We start from the raw sequence: 21437 nt of genomic DNA on the forward strand, positions 1-21437 counted from the left end.
TAGGAGCTGCTACTGTTTAGACCTTGGGTGAATGAATGACGCCTTTCTCTCATTTGGAAGGTTGAAGATAAAAAGCAACGTGGCCTAATGGAAAGGGCACGGGCCTGGGAGTCAGAAGGACCTGGGTTCTAATCCTAGCTCTGCCACTTGTCTTCTTTGTGACCTTGGGCAAGTCATTTAACTTCTCTATGCCTCAGTTACACCATCTGTAAAATGGGGATTAAGACTGTGAGCCCCATGTGGGATGTGGATCATATCCAACCTGATTAGTCTGTATCTATCTCAGCACTTAGTTTAGTACCTTGCACATAGTAAGTGCTTACCATAAATACCATAAAAAATGTTTGGCACATTTGCTAAATTGAAGAAGGCTATGGCTAGTTAGCGTCTCAATCGCATGTGGACTGATTATTTTTTCCACCTCTTGGCATCATTCCCTACACTTGTATTAACATCTCCCATGATTATGAACTTTGGAGTTTATATGATGAGTCTAACCAGATTCTTACAGAATTTTCCTCTTCTATTTTCTTTCTTATCATTGTTATTTGTCATCGTTGGAGCATACATATTATGCCTCACCTAAACCCAAACCCACTCAAACCCTGTCCTCTCCCAACTTTCCCATCACTTATACGGCACCACCACCCTCTCTGTCTCACAAACACATAACCTGGGCATTATCCTTGATTCATCTCCCTCATTCAACCCACATATTCAATCTATCACCAAATCCTGTCAGTTCACCCTGCACAACAATGCTAAAATCTGCCCTTTCCTCTCCATCCAACTGTGACCAAGTTAATCCAAGCACTATTATTATTATTACTCCGCTTTGATTACCACATCACCATCCTTCCTGACCTCCCTGCCTCTCCCTACCCCAGTCCATACTTCACTCTGCTGCCCAAATCATTTTTCAACAAAAACGTTCAATCCATGTTTCCCCATTCCTCAAGAAGTCCAGTGATTACCCATCCACCTTCTTAGCAAACAGAAACTCCTTATCATCAGCTTTAGAGCACTCAATCACCTTGCCCCCTCCTACTTTACCTCCCTGATCTCCTACTACAATCCAGCTTGCTCGCTTTAATCCTCTAATGCCAACCTACTCACTGTGCCTCGCTCTCATCTATCTCACTGCTGACCTCTTTCCCACATCCTTCCTCTGGCCTGGAACCCCCTCCCTCTTCATATCCAACAGACAATCACTCTCCCCATCTCCCAAGCCTTATTGAAGGCACATCTCCTCCCAGAGGCCTTCCCCGACTAACCCTCATTTCCTCTTGTCCCACTCCCTTCTGCATCGCTCTTGCACATGGATTTGCAGCCTTCATCCACCCCTCCCTTAGCCCCTCAGCACTTATGTACATATCCATAATTAATTTATATTAACGTCTGCCTCCCCCTCTAGACTCCAGTGGCTACCAATCAACCATCAGGCAAAAACTCCTCACCCTCGGCTTCAAGGGTCTCCATCACCTCGCCCCCTCCTACCTCACCTCCCTTCTCTCCTTCTACAGCCCAGCCCGTACCCTCCGCTCCTCTGCCGCTAATAATAATAATGATAGCATTTATTAAGCACTTACTATGTGCAGAGCACTGTTCTAAGCGCTGGGGAGGTTACAAGGTGATCAGATTGTCCCATGGGGGGCTCACAGTCTTAATCCCCATTTTCCAGATGAGGTAACTGAGGCCCAGAGAAGTGAAGTGAGTTGCCCAAAGTCACACAGCTGACAATTGGCGGAGTCGGAATTTGAACCCACAACCTCTGACTCCAAAGCCCAGGCTCTTTCCACTGAGCCACGCTGCTTCTCTATGCTAATCTCCTCACCATGCCTTGTTCTCGCCTGTCTCGCCGTCAACCCCCAGCCCACGTCCTCCCCCTGGCCTGGAATGCCTTCCCTCCACACATCTGCCAAGCTAGCTCTCTTCCTCCATTCAAGGCCCTACTGAGAGCTCACCTCCTCCAGGAGGCCTTCCCAGACTGAGCCCCCTCCTTCCTCTCCCCCTACCCCCACCTTACCTTCTTCCCCTCCCCACAGCACCTGTATATATGTATATATATTTGTATGTATTTATTACTCTATTTATTTATTTATTTTATTTGTACATATTTATTCTATTTATTTTATTTTGTTAATATGTTTTGTTTTGTTCTCTGTCTCCCCCTTCTAGACTGTGAACCCACTGTTGGGTAGGGACCGTCTCTATATGTTGCCAACTTGTACTTTCCAAGCGCTTAGTACAGTGCTCTGCACACAGTAAGCGCTCAATAAATGATTGAATGAATGAATGAATGAATAGACTGGAAACTCATTGTGGGCAGGGAATGTGTCAACCAACTCTGTTATACTGTACTCTCCCAGGCGCTTAATACAGTGCTCTGCACATAGTAAGCGCTCAATAAATATGATTGATGATGATGCTATGTACACAGTAAGCACTCAATAAATACTGAATGACGGTAGCAGAGCACTTTAGCTTTAGAGGTAGACATAGGGACATAGATGGTCACTTCAATCTTGACAGATTTGGAAGGCCAGAGACTACGGGCTGTCTGATTGCAAAACTGACAGCAAGTAGCATCACTCTGGAGAGGGAAGGTCATTCCAGAAGAAGGTGTATAAAGCACCTGTCAGTCATCAGGTAGCCTAGTTTCACTCAATGCCACACTCAGACCTCCTGAAGAATAAGGCCAGACATCCTATGTCAGGAGGAGAGGAAAAACACACAAGAACAGACAGATCCAAGAAGAGTAAGGGAGTTTACTGATATATATGGGACATGGACATTAGGCCCCAAATCACTTTACCTTTCGGCTATTAAGGTCTGAAGCTTAGGCAGAAAGTATAACCACACTACCAGGCTCTGACCTAACTAAAACCTGCTCAATATCAATTACCCTAAAGCAAAGAGAAGACCTTGATCTCAGCCTGCCATCCATCTCACCTCTACAATAATTGGCTCGGCAGATGAAAAGAAACATAATACTTAGGCTTTTCTAGGCAAAATTTGTTTAAAAACCAAACTCCTCCTACCAGTGCTCCAGAAGCCATACGAGCCAACAGCTATTAAGATTGGTCTCTAATGAAAGGTGTACTGAAAATTTAAGGTTCCCTGGATGCATTGGAGTTTCTTATCCCAATATTCAATTCCAAAAATTTTCTGCACAAATGGCTGAGAACATGTGTACATTCCTCAGATCACAGGCACGGTTCAAAGGTAAATGGCAAAAAAGCTGCATGTAAATGAGTGTTTTCCACATTGAAATGATTTAAGATAACTCTACTGATGTGAAAGAACAGAGGAATTAAAATAGGCACTCAAAAACATCCCCAAGGAAGTAGAAAATCCATTCTCCAAAGGTTAGCCAGGGTCTCTCCCTTCCGCAACCACTAGACTTCCCAACACATAGTTTTGGGGTCTCTCATCTAGAACAGATGAACCTTGATGCGGTCACAGTGATTTCAGGTCCAAAAACCTATGCAGAGGATTATAGTGCTACGGGTTTGGACAGCACCACTCATATGCCATTGTCCCTGTCGGTCGTCTCCAAGGTGGGACAGTAGGAGAGGGAAATAATAGGGTGCAAAGTAATTTTAAGTTAAGGGATGATCTGCAATAAAAAATGGTCTAGGCTAAAGCTCGTGCTAACTAAACAACGAATGACAGTGCTTTCATGCTATATATGTTCAAGAGCAAAACCAGTTACTGAAAAACACATGCAAAACCACTGCGGTGTCCCTAGAAATCATAAGCCAATGGTAATAAACAGGACTGCTAAATCAATATCAGTATGTTGCCCCTCAGCTGATATGAGCTGCAGAGGGGTGGGGGTGGGAATAGGTTTATTCTCACTTTGAAATACTAGCAAAAGAAAAGCATCTCAACCTGAAGTCCAGCTTTGAAAAAAAGAATGCTACCATAACAGCCATTTTAACCTCAGAAGAAAATGCCTTGAAGTAAACATATTATATGTATATATTTGAAGGAAAAAAGAAATCAAACCTCTCGAGTACCACTGCATCAGCACAATGCCCTATTCACCAGGATCAGCAATTTCTTCTTCTGTGCAACACTTGGAACATCGCTGAATCTATATAGCAAATTTCTTTCAACAGAATGCAAAGAAGAAAATAATACTCCCAATGCACCAGGCTTAAAGTAACAACAACCCAAAGTATGTATAAAACATAAATACTCAAATACAATAATACAGAGGGTTTACTTGAGGTCTAATTTCTGTCTTCTTCGAAAAACATAAACCTTTACATATCAGAGGACTTCCCAAGACGGAAAAAAAAGGGAGGAGCAGGGGGAAGAGAGGGGTGGTTAGCAAAACAGGCCTACTCAATTTGAAAATACTATTCATTTGCAAGAGATGATGATGTATACAGTGTGATCATTTAGAACAATGCTACATGATTTGCCTGAATCCACTTTCCCATATCCTGTCCAAAGTGCTGGATTATGCAGACCCTGCCCAGAGGACAGCAATAAAAGAAATGCTTGTTTTTTAAAGTTCAAAATATTAAATCTACTCCTAACTATTTTACTCCCTCACACTCCCATTCTTTTTTAACTTGCAGAATAATAGTAGTGAAGAAATCAGCCAATTCAAGGCTGCAGGGATTCATTAAAAAGTACCATTCTAAATGATGAAACATCTTCAATGCGTTGCCTTTTTCTGAATTTAATTGGAATCCCTCTGAAACACATAATCTTTGAATGCCAAGTGACAAAGAGTGGAGCTTCCATCAGTTTCCAAATGTCACACAGATATGAAAAAGGAGTTTGTGTGTGTGTGCTGTGAAACAGAAACAAGACAATATACACTTGGCTAAAATCCATTAAGATTTGACATTGCATGGAGTGCATTTCCTTTTCATAATTCATTAAAAATCCTTTTAAATCCAATCCTGATAAGACCTGAGATTATGAAATGCAACCTTTACTCTGCCAATTAATCGCGAGACAGTTGGAGGATGGGGTAGCATGCCTACAGGATTTTTTAAAGCTGGCAGAATTAACTTCTTTATATATTATGCAACACAATTAAGCTTTCAGCCTTATGGTATGTGGGGTATCTGAACCTTATTCTTTAAATATAAATCATTATATTGGACCAACCAACAACAGACACAACTATCTTTTGTAACATCACGGCTGTCGTGATGTGTGTGACCCTGTGTAGTTCAATTCGGTATCATTTAGAAAGCCAACATTCAATATGATGAAATATTGAAGAAAGACCCCATTCACCCTTTGCTCCTCTAAATTCAAATATAATCTCTATTCAAAAGAAGATTCATCTATTTGTAGGAAGCATTTTTAACGGATTTTTTTAAAATCATCACTTTACTAAATTATACAATTACTCCCATCTGTTCAAACTGTCCTAGAACACATTTCAAACTTTGTTCCCAAGCATGCACGGCCCTTGAACACACAATTCCGGGTGAGAAGACTATGATAGCAATTTTGTCTTCTTTATGAGTGGCAAGAACAGTTCCCATGTAATTCAAACCCCAGATCCCACCCAGTCCGAAGATTTTAATCTAATGCCTATCCTTCAACAGAATTGTTTCTTAGATTGGCTTTTTACTATGAGAAGGAACATCCACATCATCCAGGGTAAAAATTCTTTCAGTGCTACAAATGGGTTGACAATTTGGGCATTATTCACATTTTGGCCATACAAAGAACAGAATCAAATAAATGACTTTGACATGGGTCACTTGCTCTACAGAGAAGAGAGGGCAGCACATTTAGTGGGATTTGGTATAAAGGACTATTTTTGCTTAATAATTGAACAAAATTCACCCTATGCTTCTTTATTTGTGAATGCTTTCACCTGAACAACGGTTCCTATAGCTTCCTTAAAAATGCAAAATCAAGAAACAAAAGCGAATGATTTCTGTCCCTTCGACAAACATTGCCAGTTCTTGAGGCTAAAAATGTAGCTAGTCACAGAGTATAATGATACAACTAAATTCTGCTCAGTAGCAGACTTTTCAGCTACATTCGAATGTTTTCCTGATACCCTGACAACCTGGCACTGATGTTAATTAAATAGCAAGATTAGAAAGCCCTTTATCCCCTCATCCGGGCTTGAGTTACATTTTTATGATGCTTCAAAACCCAAGGAAGCACACTGGTTTATCTACTCCATTGAGAAATGAAGGCTTCCGAATGTGTGACATTAGAAAAAGGGGGTATTTCTGGACCTCTAATCTGCTGGGGACCGAGGATGGAGGAGAGGCCCTCAGCGGGCGTGGGAAGGAAAGCAAAATTCAAATTATCCACCCTTATGGGGAGAAACTAAGTTTCTGTTCTGTGCTCAAAGCGGTCAGACTATAGTGGAAGCCCCGATCCTGCTGGAATTCACATGGGTTCTGGGTTTTCCCCACCTGAAAAGAAAAAAACCACCACCACCACCAAACACACGATTCGGTGGCATTCAGCCATTCAATCTCCCCGCTGACATGATGTTATACGACAGAGCCCTCCTATTAAACTCCCTCCGTATAGGGAGCGGCAGGTCCCGGACACATAGAGCAGCGAGACCAGTTCTTCTTGATACAAATAAACCGCCAGAGCCTCTTCGGAAAAATCCTCCCAAGCGTTTCTCCAAAGGGAACAATTCTAAATCCAGGGGGCCGTGCGGCTTGGACGCGTGAGGCAGTTGGGACAAGTTACGGGAGGTGAAAGGGAAGGACAGAAGGCAGGACTTTTCACGCTCTGGGGCCAGTGCCCCGGGACCGAGGGCTTAGGCGGCGACACCTTTGGGTCAGCACACCCCCGATCTTCTAAAAGGACGACCGCAGGGTAGTGGGCACGGCCGGGTTCCCCTTCCAAAGTGGGCGCACAGGTGCCGGGGGCACCGGGGTCCTGGGCAGAAGCCACAAAGGGAGGGCAACTCACCCCGCTCTACCGTCTGCTTCGGAAAGAGTAGGATGCGCCTCCCACCCGCCGCCGCCAACGGAAGCCTCCGGGGAGTTGGGGACGTTGTGCCTAGCAAGGCGGGCACGGGAAGGGACCTCTCTCCGACCCCCCACTCCTTAGGCCCCTGCACCTCGGGGCTCCGGAAACCATCCATCGCCCCCCGACTGGGACGTGGGCACAGTTCTTGGGAGATCGAGATACCCGCGGGGAGGGCGACGGGACTCGGCTGCCTGGCCGGCCCCTTAGGGGTAGGGAGAGAGGGTCAGCACCAGTTCCTCCAGCCCGGCGCCCCCGAGGTGGGAGGGGGGGTCCTCTTACTGCCCCATATTCCCTTTCCCAAGCCCCTCGGCCGGCCCCCGCAACCGCAAGACATCGCCTAGGAAACCTCTGAGCAAGTACCGGCCGGTATACCTGCTGAACCTGCTCGCTCCCGCCCGCCGTCCCCACCAGGCTCTCACCCCTCCCTGTGCGCTTGGTTCCGAGTCTTCTTCCTTTTCTTCTTCCACTTCTTCTGTTCCGGCGACTCTTCCTCCCCTTTCTTCTTTTCTTTCTCCTCCTCCCCGTCCCCCGACCGCCGCTGCCCAAGGGTTTCTCTCCCCCGAATGCCGCACTGGCTCCGCTTTGCCTGTCTCCCCGAACCTTAAAGGCAGGGCCAACTGGGCGATCCCGCCCTCCGACGAAAAATGCTGAGCCTCCGCCCCCGCTCCTCCTCTCTTCTTCTTTCGCTCCCTCTGCGTTCCCGGCTATCCCAATCGCCCACCGCCACCTTCCCGAATCCTCGGGCCTAGTTGAGGCACCGGGTCCACTACATCCTGTCTGAGGAATTAGGGGCGGGGGATTAGAGCGGCGTGGGAATAACTGTCTTCCATGTTCCCTGCCCCTCTTTTTATTTGCTCTCCCACCATCCCACCTTTCTGGGGTCCTGCGGGGAAGAAGCCTGGTTAGAAACTATGTTCAATCTGATTATCTTGTGTCTGCCCCAATGCTTTTTTTTATTATGGTATTTGTTAAGCGATTACTATGTGCCAAGCACTGTTCTAAGCACTGGGGTAGACACAAGCTAATCAGGTTGTCCCACGTGTGGCCCACAGGCTTAATCCCCATTTTACAGATGAGGTAACTGAGGCACAGAGAAGTTAAGTGACTTGCCCAAGGTCACACAGACAAGTGGCAGAGCCGGGATTAGAACCCACATCCTCTGACTCCCAAGCCCGGGCTCTTTCCACTAAGCCAGTGCTTGTCTTTGTCATATGGAAAGGACATGCACTTTCACTTCTCTGTGCCTTAGTTTCATCACCAGTAAAATGGGGATTAAAACTGTAAACCCTTTGTGGGACAGGGACTGTGTCCAACCTGATTAGCTTGTATTTACCCCAGTGCTTAGTACAGTGCCTGGCACGTTGTAAGTGCTTAACAAATACCATTAAAAAGAGAAATACAGGTCTTCAAATTGCTTCTGCCTCTCTGATTTTGCTGATCCCTTAATTCCCCTCTCTCCCCCCAGACAGAATTTCTTCATGGAATGAATCTGCAGGCTCTCTTTTGGTACCTGACACTAAGCCCAGTCTGATAAAGTGCTCAGGCAAACAAAGTTAGCACCCCACACTCCCCAATCCTGGATGCTTGTGTTGAGTTTGGAAGTGATTTTGAGGCTGATCTTTGGGGGTCCAAAGATCTGAGGTCATCCCAGACCCATCCCAGACCCACATCTCCAGACCTGAGTTAGAACTGGATCCACCTTTGGGTGAGGGGATGAAGTAATTTCTCCAGGCATTCATCTCTCTAGGTATTACTAACTCCTGCTCTCCTCCTACAAGATTATACCCTTAAATCCCAACTCTTCTCCACTCGAGATGATGATGGAGTCTCCCATCAAGAATGATAGATGAGCCTCAGCCCTAAGACTCATTGCAGGGTTAGTGGTGTACATAGGACCACTCACGGTCTTTCATCTCTGCCAGTCATGTTCCCTCTGGGGCATGGCGTGAAACAAACGAAGAGACAGGCAGGGGCACCACACTTTGCGACGTGCACATGAAAACTTTACAACGCAGGATCCACAGCCAAAGTGACCACAGCAGTGTGGATGTTGTGCTGACCCACCATAATGGTTGCTGCAGTCTTCATCACCCATTTTAGCTATTTTTCAGGATTTCTGCTGTGCCTGCCCTCCTCAAAGAATATCCTAGGTGGAAAACTTCACCACTGTTGTCATTCCCCTATTTGCAGAGCCAAAATTAGAAGCCAACTCTTCTGATTTCCAGAACTATGCTCTTTCCACTGGGCCAACAAGCGAATCAACCAGTCGATCAATTAATCATATTTTTTGAGTGTTTGCTGTGTGCCGAGCACTATACTGTGCACTTGAAGAGTACAATATAACAGAGTTAGTAAACAAGTTCCCCACCCACGTGAGTTTACAGTACAGAGACGGAGGCAGATATTAATATGAATAAATGAATTATGCATATGCACATAAGTGCTGTGGGGCTGAGGGTGGGGTGAATGAAGGGTGCAAATTCCAGTGCCAGGCAACACAGAAGGGAGCGGGAGAAGAGTAAATGCGGGCTTAGTTGGGCAAGGCATCTTGGAGGAGAGGTGCTTTTAATAAAGCTTTGAAGGTGGGGAGAGTGACCGTTTGTCAGAAATGAATGGGGAGGGAGTTCCAGGCCCAAGGCAGGATGAGGGCAAGGAGTCGGCAGTGAGAGATACAAGACTGAGGTTTAGTGAGTGAACAGATTGGCATTAGAGGAGCAAAGATTAAGGCTGGGTTGAAGTAGGAAATAAGAGAGATAAGGTAGGAGGGAAGAAGGTTTGAGAGCTTTAAAACCAATGGTAAGGAGTTTCTGTTTGATACAGAGGTGGATGGGCAACCATTGTTTCCCAAGCGCTTAGTACGGTGTTGTGCACACAGTAAGCGCTCAATATATATGATTGATTGATTGATTGACAGAGGACAGGCCTGAGAGTCAGAAGGACCTGGGTTCGGATCCTGGCTCCACCACACGTCTGCAGTGTGACCTTGGCCAAGTCACTTCACTTGACTGTGAGCCCACTGTTGGGTAGGGACTGTCTCTATGTTGCCAACTTGTACTTCCCAAGCGCTTAGTACAGTGCTCTGCACACAGTAAGCGCTCAATAAATACGATTGATTGATTGATTGTAAGAACTAGTTGGGTGTTGATTAGGCCTTCCTCTCGTGTTCACTTCAGCGAAGAGGCTGAGGACTAGGTTTCCCGGAGATTGCCCGGATCATTTTTCCATGAAAACGTGCTGTCCGTGTTTCCCCACTCCTCAAGAATGTCCCGTGGTCGCCCAGCCACCTCCGCATCCAACAGAAACTCCTTACCATTGGCTTTAAAGCAGTCGATCACCTTGCCCCCTCTTAATCTCACCTCGCTGCTCTCCTACTACAATCCAGCCCACACACTTCACTCCTCTAATGCCAATCTTCTCGCCCTACCTCGATCTCATCTATTTTAGCGCCAACCTCTCGCCCACATCCTGCCTCTGGCTTGGAAATCCCTCCCTCCCTCTTCATATCCAACAGACAATGACTCTCCCCACCTTCAAAGCCTCAAAGAAGGCCCATCTCCTCCAAGAGGCCTTCCCTGACCAGTCCCTCATTTCCTCTTCTCCCACTCCCTTCTACGTCACCCAGATTTATTAACCTCCTCCTCAGCCCCCCAGCACTTACGTGCATATCTATAATTTATATTTATATTAACACCTGTCTCCCCCTCGAGTCTGTAAGCTCACTGCGGACAGGGAATGTGTCAACAAGCTCTCTGCTATTGCTGTATTGCACTCCTAAGCACAGTTCTCTGCCCACAGTAAGCACTCAATAGATAAGATTGGTTGAGAACGCTCAGTAGACAGTAATAATGATAATAATGATGGCATTAATTAAGCGCTTACTATGTGCAAAGTACTGTTCTAAGCGCTGATAAGATTGGTTGAGAAGGTGCCAGTGTCAGCACCAGATATTGAGCCCACTGTTGGGTAGGCACTGTCTCTATATGTTGCCAACTGGTACTTCCCAAGCGCTTAGTACAGTGCTCTGCACACAGGAAGTGCTCAATAAATACGATTGATTGATTGATTTGATATTTGATAATATATTAATGTTTATAATAATAATATATATATGCACACAGTAAGCGCTCAATAAATAAGATTGAATGAATGAATATCTCTCTCCCCCCCCATCTCCTGTTGTTGGGTAGGGACCATCTCTAAATGTTGCCAACTTGTACTTCCCAAGCGCTTAGTACAGTGCTCTGCACACAGTAAGTGCTCAATAAATACGATTGAATGAATGAATCTCTCCCCCCCCCCGCCCCCCACCATCTTTCTCCCCTCTCTCATCTCCCGTTGTTGGGTAGGGACCGTCTCTATATGTTGCCAACTTGTACTTCCCAAGTGCTTAGTACAGTGCTCTGCACACAGTAAGCGCTCAATAAATACAATTAAATGAAATGAAATGGAGGTTCTTGAAGAGTGAGGAAACATGGACTGAATGTTTTTGTAGAAAAGTGATCCAGGCAGCAGAGTGAAGTATGGACTGAAGTGGGGAGAGGCAGGCGGCAGGAAGTTCTGTAAAGAGGTTGATGCAGTAATCAAGGTGGGATAGGATAAGTGCTTGGGTTAACTTGGTAGCAGTTTGGACGGAGAGGAAAGAGTAGATTTTTAGAGATATTATGAAGGTTGAACCAACAGGATCTGGTGACAGATTGAATATGTGAGTAGAATGAGAGAGATGAGTTGAGGATAATGCCAAGGTTTCAGGCCTCTGAGATGAAGAGGATTGTGGTGCTGTCTATGGTGATGGGAAGGTCAAGGGGAGGATAAGGTTTGGGTGGAAAAATGAGGAGTTGTTTTAGACATGTTAAATTTGAGGTGTCAGGACATCCAAGTAAAGTCCTGAAGACAAGAGGAAATTCAAGACAGCAGAAAAGGAGAAAGATCAGGGCTAGAGGGGTAGATTTGGGAATCATCTACATAGAAATGACAGCAGAAGCCATGGGAGCAAATGGGTTTTCCAAGTGGGGGGGTGTATATGAAGAATAGAAGGGAGACCCAGAACTGAGCCTTGAGGGACTCCCACAGTTGGAGGGTGGCAGGCAGAAGAGGAGCCTGCCTAAGAGACTGAGAATGAGGATAGTATTTATTGACCACTTACTATGTGCACAGCACTGTATTAAGCGCTTTGGGGAGTAACATCAATCAATCAATCGTATTTATTGAGCGCTTACTGTGTGCAGAACACTGTACTAAGCGCTTGGGAAGTACAAGTTGGCAACATATAGAGACAGTCCCTACCCAATAGTGGGCTCACAGTCTAGAAGGGGGAGACAGAGAACAAAACAAAACATATTAACAAAATAAAATAAATAGAATAGATATGTACAAGTAAAATAAATAAATAGAGTAATAAATATGTACAAACATATATACATATATACAGGTGCTGTGGGGAAGGGAAGGAGGTAAGACGGGGGGATGGAGAGGGGGACGAGGGGGAGAGGAAGGAGGGAAGTCTGGGAAGGCCTCCTGGAGGAGGTGAGCTCTCAGTAGGGCCTTGAAGGGAGGAAGAGAGCTAGCTTGGTGGATGGGGGGAGGGAGGGCATTCCAGGCCAGGGGGATGACGTGGGCCAGGGGTTGATGGCGGGACAGACGAGAACGAGGCATGGTGAGGAGATTAGCGGCAGAGGAGCGGAGGGTGCCGGCTGGGCTGTAGAAGGAGAGAAGGGAGGTGAGGTAGGAGGGGGTGAGGTGATGGAGAGCCTGCTCGGGGGGTCGCGTAACTAGTTTAAAACAATAGAGTTGGCAAACTCTAGCTTAGTCTAGAGAGGGAGACAGACATTAAATAAAGTATGGATCTTTACATTAGTAAAAATAATTATGGTATTTGTTAAGCACTTACTATGTGTGAGGCACTGTACTAAGCGCTGGGGTGAATACAAGCAAATCAGGTTGGACACAGTCCCTGTCCCATGTGGGGCTCACAGTCTCAAATCACCATTTTGCAGATGAAGTAACTGAGGCACAGAGAAGTGAAATGACTTGCCCAAGGTCTCACAGAAGACAAGTGGCAGAGCCAGGATAAGAACCCATGACCTTCTGAAACACAGGCCCGTGCTCTATCCACTATGCCATGCTGCTTCCGATAAGTGCTGTAGGGCTGAGAGTGAGGTAAATATCAAGGGCTTAAAGAAAGGGAGTAGGGGAGATGAGTGATAGTCAGGGAAGGCCTCTTGGAGGAGATGTGATTTTAATAAGGTTTTGAAGATAGGGAGAGTGGTGGCCTGTTGTATATGAAGAGGGAGGGAGTTCCAGGCCAGAGGGAGGACATGGGCAAGAGGTCAGCAGTGAGGTAGATAATTTTTAGGTACAGTGAGTAGGTTGGTGCTAGAAGAGTGAAGCATCCAGGCTGAGTTGTAGTAGGAAATCAACAAGGTAAAGTATAAAGGGAAGAGCTAATTGAGTGTTTTAAAGCCAAGGGCAGGGAATTTCTGTTTGATGAGGAGGTGGATGGGCAACCACTGGGGTTTCTTGAGGAATGGGAAGATGTGGACTCAACAGTTTTTTTCAGAAAAATGATCTCAGGCAGCAGTGAAGCCTGGACTGGGGAGGTGAGAGACAAGAGACAGGAAAGTCAGTGAGGAAGCTGATGCAGTAGTCAAGGTGGGGTATGATAAAGTACATGATATGATATATCATATCCTATGATAAAGCAAAGTGGAAGTTTGAATAGAAAGGAGAGGGTGGATTTAAGCGCTGTTGTTAAGGCAGAACTGACAGGATTTGTTGACATTTAATATATGTGTTCCCCACCCCCTAATTCTTGCCTGTCCATTTCCTACAACCCAGTAGCAACTTCTCAATCAATCAATGGTATTTACTGAGCACTTTGTGCAGAGCACTGTACTAAGTGCTTGGGAGAGTACAATGTAACAGAGTTGGTAGACAAGTTCCCTGTGCAAAATGACCTGACTCCAATCAAGGATTTTCATATGAAAGTAAAGAGTTGCAGGGATTCCCAGTACTTTCTGTGTCTGATCTGATTGCATTGTATCTACTCCAGCGCTTTGTATGAAGTTTTACACATAGTAAGTGCTAACAAATATCTCTATTATTGTTATTATTATTACTATTATTATTCACTTGGCTGTCCAGTCTGATGGTAGCCTTTAAAGGACAGGGACTGTGCCAAATTTCCACTGTGTATTCTTTCCCGGAGCTTAGTACGGTGCTCTGCACACAGTAAGAATTTAATAAATACTTTTACTATTACTACTATTTGAGAGTAAGATGGCAGTGTTCTAAATGCTTTGGGACACACTGATTATTTGGTATGAGGTCAAGAAAGGGAACATAAGAATGAACAATGTTTGTCCCATGCCTTCACACCAAACCAACTTGCCTTGAGTCCCACCAGCTAAAGAGTGGACACTAGCAGTGATAGCAGAAAGGGCCCCTTTGCTTCAGCATCCAAAAAGCAGCACGATCTAGTGGACAAGTGCTTAGTACAGTGCTTTGCACACAGTAAGCGTTCAATAAATATGATCGAATGAATACAGAAAAGGCCTGGGAGTCTGAAGGATATGGGTTCTAATCCTGTCAAGGGCTCTGTCACTTGCCTGTTGCATGACTTTGAGCAAGTCATTTCACTTCTCTGTGCCTCAGTTATCTCATCTGTAAAATGGGGATTTGAGACTCTGAGTCCCATGTGGGACAAAGCCTGTGTCCAACCTGATTTGCTTGTATCTACTCCAGTGCTTAGTATAGTGCCTGGCACAGAGTAAGTGCTTAAGAAATACCGTAGTTATTATTATTATGCTAAGAGAATTCATGGTGGTAGGGGCCTTTTCTGGAGAGGAAGCAGTGGTAGCTGGCACAGATAATAATAATAATAATACTATATTTGTTAAGCACTTACTATGGGTCAAGCAGTATTCTAAATGTTGGGGTAGATCTAAGTCAATGAGGTCAGACACAGTCCTCGTCCCACATAGGGATCACAGTCTAAGGGGGAGGGAGGATAGGAATTGAAGCTCCATTTTACAGTTGAGGAATCTGAGGCATAGGGAAGTCAAGTGACTTGCCCAAGGTCACACAGCAGGCAAGTGGCAGACCTGGGCTTAGACTCCCAGGCTTGTGCTCTTTCCACTAGGCCATGCTGCTTCCCTAGTCAAGTCACAGTTCCCAAGTCAGTAGCTGCTACAGCTCTCGCTTCCAGGAGACACCCGCCCTCCCCACCAGAGTACTTCCTTCTGGTTCATTCATTCAATCGTATTTATTGAGCGCTTACTGTGTGCACAACACTGTACTAAGCACTTGGGAAGTACAAGTTGGCAACATATAGAGACGGTCCCTACCCAACAGCGGGCTCACAGTCTAGAAGGGGGAGACAGACAACAAAACAAAACATATTAACAAAATAAAATAAATAGAATAAATATGTACAAATAAAATAAATAGAGTAATAAATACGTACAAACATACATACATATATACAGGTGGTGTGGGGAGGGGAAGGATGTAAGGCGGGGGGGTGGGGAGGGGGACAGGAAGGAGGGGGCTCAGTCTGGGAAGGGCCTCCTGGAGAAGGTGAGCTCTCAGTAGGGCTTTGAAGGGAGGAAGCAGAGCTAGCTTGGCGGATGTGCGGAGGGAGGGCATTCCAGGCCAGGGGTATGACGTGGGCCAGGGGTCGACGGCGGGACAGACGAGAACGAGGCACGGTGAGGAGATTAGCGGCAGAGGAGCGGAGGCTGCGGGCTGGACTATCACGACGGTCTGCTTGGGCCCCGGGGGGCGGGGGGCGGCGGCGTTGGGGCCGGGGCCGGGCAGGGTCCCGGGCTGGCGGCCCCGCAGGCCCCGGGGGTCCAGCTCTCAGGCGGCCTCCGCCACCGCCCCAGACCCCAACAGCAGCAGCAGCAGCAGGAGGTGGAAGAGGCGGGGCAGGGCCGGACCACCGCAGGCTCTGGGCCGCGATCATTGTTGCCAGGAAGGACCACGCGCCTCCGCCGCCCCCGCCGCAGGGGCCGTCTAATCCCGCCTCCGCCACTTGTCTGCTGTGTGGTCAAGTCACTTCACTTCGCCTCAGTTTCTTCATCACTAGCTTCGGCAGGAATCCTCATCTAGAGCCATGGAACTGATCTGGAGAGATGCCAGGATTACCGATCCCGTGATCCTGGGTCGCCCATCCTGCCCTCTGGAAAAAGCTGAGAACCGTGTCGTTCTGTCCAGTCCCGTCTGCACCAACACGTCCTTGGGAGGCGGGGTTGGACCAGGGGGCAGGGTCTTCCAGGATGCACCTGGGGCTCAGGCTCCTTCCTTGGCCCTGTTCCGGGTGCTTGAGAAGATGCGGGGACAGAGGTTCTTGTCCGGGAGGTTCTTGTTCTGGTCTGATAAGGCAGCTGATCTCAGTTATTCTAGTGGAGGAGCCTGCACTGCTGTCCATTCTTTGATCAGTGAAGGTATGTAGGTTCCACTAATGGGAAACTGGAGAGACCCTCATGCTGGGTCCCAAGATAATGACTATTTCAAGTGATCTGTCACTCCTGAACCAACTCTGCTGCTCTCATACCTTCAGATGTCAGAGAGCCTTCTGTCCTGCTCTGGAACAGAGGATCCCAATCTGCAGGATACTAGCGACCAAGGCAGTTTGTTCTGCTTATTTGTTTTTAGAGCTAAGGAGATCACCCCCTTCTATATCACCCTTGCACTTGGATTTGTATCCTTTATTCATTTCACCCTTAGCCCCCACCACTTACGTACGTATATGTAATTTATTTATTTATTATATTAATGTCTGTCTCCTCCTCTGGAATGTAAGCTCCTTGTGGGTAGGGAATGTGTCTACCAACTCTGTTATATTGTACTCTCCCAAGCCCTTAGTGCTCTGCACATGGTAAATGCTCAGTAAATACAATTGATTGATTGATCATTTTTCAGTCAAAGTCCCCATGAATATTCTCAGACCCATCTCTGACCCATTCATTCTTCATTAGGGCTCAGAAAGAACTTTTGTCTAAAGATGATGCTTGATGCTGGGGCTGGGCTAAGAGGACAGGGGCAAGTCACAGGGAAAAAAGCATTTTTGCTCACTAAAATCTCTTCAGTGTTTGACTTCACTCTTTGAGAGAGTTGAAGTTTTTGGTCCTAGTGCAGATTTCTCATTCAGCACCTAGCATGTTGAAGTTGGTCAACAAATATTAAACAACAATAGGTTTTGTTATTACTACTATTACTATTGTCTTTCTGAAGACTGAATAACTGGGGAAGTCACTTGGCAGAGTATAGATGGGCTAGGATCAAAGCCAGGCCTCAGAGTGAGGCCCAGGCCAATGCTGATCAAGATCATTATCATTCTCATCAGCATCACTAGTATTTATCGAGGCCCTTCCACTTTCTCCTCTCCATGGAAACTACCTTCTCTAAGGTTACCAGTGACCTCATTCTTTCTAAACACCCAAATGGTAAGCATCTATCCTAATCTTCCTTGACCTCTCAGTTGCCTTCAACACTGTCTACCATCCCCTTCTCCGGGAAACATTATCCAACCTTGGCTTCACTGACACTGTCCTCTCCTGGTTCTCCTCCTATCTCTCTGGATGCTCATTCTCAGTCTCTTTCGAGGGCTCCTCTGCCTCCCACCCTCTAACTGTGGGAGTCCCTCAGGGTTCAGTTCTAGGTTCCCTTCTATTCTCTATCTACACCCACTCCCTGGGAGAAATTCATTCATTCATTCATTCAATCATTCAATCGTATTTATTGAGTGCTTACTTTGTGCAAAGCACTGTACTAAGCACTTGGGAGAGTACAATATAACAACAAACACATTCCTGCCCACAATAAGCTCACAGTCTAGAGGGCTTTCAGTCTCCCACAGCTTTAACTACCATCTCTATGTGGATGATTCCCAAATCTACCTCTCCAGCCCTGATCTCATTCTTTCTCTGCAGGTCCTCAAACTTAACATGTCCAAAACATAACTCCACATCTTCCCACCAAAACCCTGTCCTCTCCTTCCTTACCCATCATCCTAGACAACACCACTATCCTCCATGTCTCACAAGCCTGTAAACTTGGCATTATCCTTGACTCATCTCTTTCATTCAACCCACATATTCAATCTGCTATCAAATCCTGTCAGCTCAACCTTCACAGCATCGCTAAAATCTACCACTTCCCCTCCAACCCAACTGCTACTAAGCTGATCCAAGCACTTATCATATCCCACCTTGATGACTGCATCAACCTCCTCGCTGACCTCCCTGCCTCCTGTCTTTCCTTCACTCTGTAACCCAGATAATTTTTCTAAAAACCTGTTTAGTCCATGTCTCCCCACTCCTCAAGAACCTCTGTTGTTGCCCACCCACCTCCGAATTCAAACAAGAAACCATTGGCTTTACAGCAGTCTATCAGTTTGCCCCCTCCTATCTTACCTAACTGATCTTCTACTACAATTCAACCCACACTCTTTGCTCCTCTAGCACCGACCTACTCACTGTATCCCGATCTCATCTATCTTACCTCCAACCCCTTACTCACCTCCTGCCTCTGGCCTGGAACTTCCTCACAACTCCTCCAAGAGGCCTTCCCTAACTAAGCCCTCATTTTCCCTACTCCCTCTCCAGTCTGTGTCTCCTATGCACTTAGATCTGTACCCTTTAAATACGTGATATTCACCCCTCATCAGCCCTACAGCACTTTTGTACATTTATTTTAATGCCTGTCTCCTCCTCCACACTGTAAGCTTCCTGTGGGTAGGGTAATATTTCTACCAACTCTGGTACATTGTTACTCTCCCAAGCATTTAGTACAGTGCTCTGCACACAGTAAGCGCTCAATAAATACTGTTGATTGATTGATTGACCTTCAATGCATATAGCATTGTATTAGCCACTTGGAAATTCACTGAATAAGTTTTAAATTGAACTCTCTTCCCACAAGAAGCTCACAATCTAGGCAGCAGGGGAGACACAAACATAGAACGAGAAATAATTAACCATGAAAGACAACATACCAACATTTGACGAAATGCTATGATGTAAAATTGGCCAGAACAACATCCTGATGCCTCCCTCCCTCCCTTCTCCGTCTCCAAACCCTATTCTCAGTCCTTAAACAGAAAATTACCAACACATACTCTTCATCAAAGGTCACTCTTCTCCTTTTCCCACATTCTCCCATAGGGGAGGGCTGAGCTTGGGGGTCCCAGTGCTTAGCAAGGTAGGAAAGGGGACTGAGGCATCAAGGCCTCAAGCAGCCTGGCCCTGATGCTTAATCAACACCATAATTACTACATCCTGCCTGTACCTCAAGCTCAATATGTTGAGAACTGAACTTCCCTCCCAAATCCTCTCCTCCACCTAACTTTCCCATCACAGTTGACAATACCATCATCCTCCCTGCTTCTGAAGCCTGCAACCTTGGCAGTATCCTTGGTTCCTCTCTCTCTCTTTCAACTCTTTCATCCAGTTGGTTGCTAAATTCTCAACAATATAGCCTGGATCCACCACCCTGGTCCAAGGGCTTGTAACATCCCAACCTGCCTCCAGCTTCTCTCCTCTTTGATCAGCTGCTTGAATCATCTTTCTAAAATGATGTTCTACACATCTCTCTGCTCCTCAGAAACCTCCAGTGGTTACCCAGTTGTCTCTTCATCAAACAGAAACACCTGCACACTGACTTTAAGGCATTCCATCATCTCTCCCCTCATACCTCTTTACTCTCTTCTCCTATTACACCCCAGCTCATACTTTCCATTCCTCCAAAGCTCACCCTGGCATTGTGCCTCATTCTCCTGCTTCCAACCCCTGATTCAGTTACTTCCTCCTATCTGCAACATCTTCCCCTTTCAAGTCCACCAGGCCCCTGCTCACCCCATCTTCCAAAAGCCCTTCTAAAATCTTGCCTACTTCAGGGGTCTTTCCCAGATTCATTTTTCTTTTCCCCCATGTCACATCTTCTCCACTCTCAGGTCAGCACTATTATGCCCACAACCTCTCATCACACTTTGGTACATATCCATTTACATATTCTTGAACCTTTATTGTGCTCTCAAGCACTTAGTATAGTGCTCAGCATCCAGTAGGAACTCAATAAATACTGTTGATTGTAGGAGATGCCCTGGAGGTCCCTGGGGCTCCCACCAAGTCACATAAATTGTTAGGAGTCAGAGGATGCGGATTCTAATCCCGGCTCTGCCATATGTCACTGTGTGACTTGGGCAGGTCACTTCATTTCTCTGTGCCTCAGTAATCTCATCTATTAAATGGGAATTGAGACTCTGAGACCCATGTGGGACAGAGGCTGGGTCCAACTCAATTTACTTGTCTCCACCTCCGTGCTTAGTACAGTGCCTGGCACATAGTAACAAAATACCTCAATTATTATGATTATTATTATGTCTTCTGTGTGACCTTGGGCAAGTCACTTAACTTTTCTGTGCCTTAGTAACCTCATCTGTAAAATGGGGATTAAGACCATGAGCCCCATGTGAGACAGGGACTGTGTCCAACCTGATTACCTTGTATCTACCCCGGCACTTAGAACAGTGCTTGACACATAGTAAGCACTTAATACCACAATTATTATTATTAAAAATCTATTTTGCACTTTCTACATATTATGGCTCTTAGCTTTGCCTTTGATTTTGATCTTGTGCACCAATATTAATTTAATTACAAAAGACCATGGAGTTGAACTCTAGCTGGACTTGGCCAGCTATTACAGCAAGTAAAAAGAAAGTTGAAGGTGCAGTACTGTTTTTTTTTGTCCCCAGTAATTATCTCAGTCAGTCCTGTCACCAGCAGGTGGCTAGAAAAGATTGCTGTTTGTAGTTTGGTAATAGACTTGACTCACTTCTACCACTGCCTGCTTTGGCAGTGACTAGGAGAAGCAGCATGGCCTAGTGGATAGAGCACAGGCCTGGGAGTCAGAAGGACCTGGATTCAAATTCCGGCTCTGTTATGTGTCTGCTGTGTGACCTTGGGCAAGTCACTTAACTTTTCTGAAACTCAGTTACCTCATCTGTAAAGTGGGGAATAAGACTGTGAGCCCCATGTGGGGCAGGGACTGTGTCCAGCCCAATTTCCATGTATCCAGAGCTTAGTACAGTGCCTGAAATATAATAAAGCACTTAACAAATACCAGTTATAATTATTAGAAGTTGCTGAGAGACTGTGAATAGGTGGTGGTTAGTGTCAGAACTCAGACAAGGAAGATTTCAAAGACATTGTCATGAGGAAGAAATAGAATTCAAGGCTGCATGAAAAATTCAGGAAAGTAAAATACCAGTCAAAAAGGTTTCTCCACCCTTAATATCCACCTACTCATAGATGCTCCTGTTTAAGCCTGGCTGCAGTCCCTTTATTAAAGAGTGAGGAAGGACCCATTTCATCCATTCATTCAGTAGTATTTACTGGAGTGCTACTGCATAGGCAGCACTGTATTAAATGCTTGGCATAGTGCAATAG

At 45.9% G+C, this 21437-nt stretch overlaps 1 protein-coding gene across 4 annotated transcripts in view; it reads right to left on the minus strand.

The window, feature by feature from the left end:
• Positions 1-21437, minus strand: part of ABHD6 (abhydrolase domain containing 6, acylglycerol lipase) — a 114750-nt gene that overhangs the window by 43939 nt on the left and 49374 nt on the right. For 2 of the 4 annotated variants that reach the window (XM_038739867.1, XM_038739868.1), the window contains exon 1: positions 7407-7503. The exons of the other annotated variants lie outside the window; for them this stretch is intronic. The gene's annotated coding sequence lies outside the window, so the exon portion shown is untranslated. Of the gene's footprint in view, positions 1-7406; positions 7504-21437 lie in introns of those variants that run through there. 4 annotated transcript variants of the gene reach the window in all.

Source organism: Tachyglossus aculeatus, chromosome X1, assembly GCF_015852505.1.
Source record: "Tachyglossus aculeatus isolate mTacAcu1 chromosome X1, mTacAcu1.pri, whole genome shotgun sequence".
Taxonomy (NCBI): domain Eukaryota; kingdom Metazoa; phylum Chordata; class Mammalia; order Monotremata; family Tachyglossidae; genus Tachyglossus; species Tachyglossus aculeatus.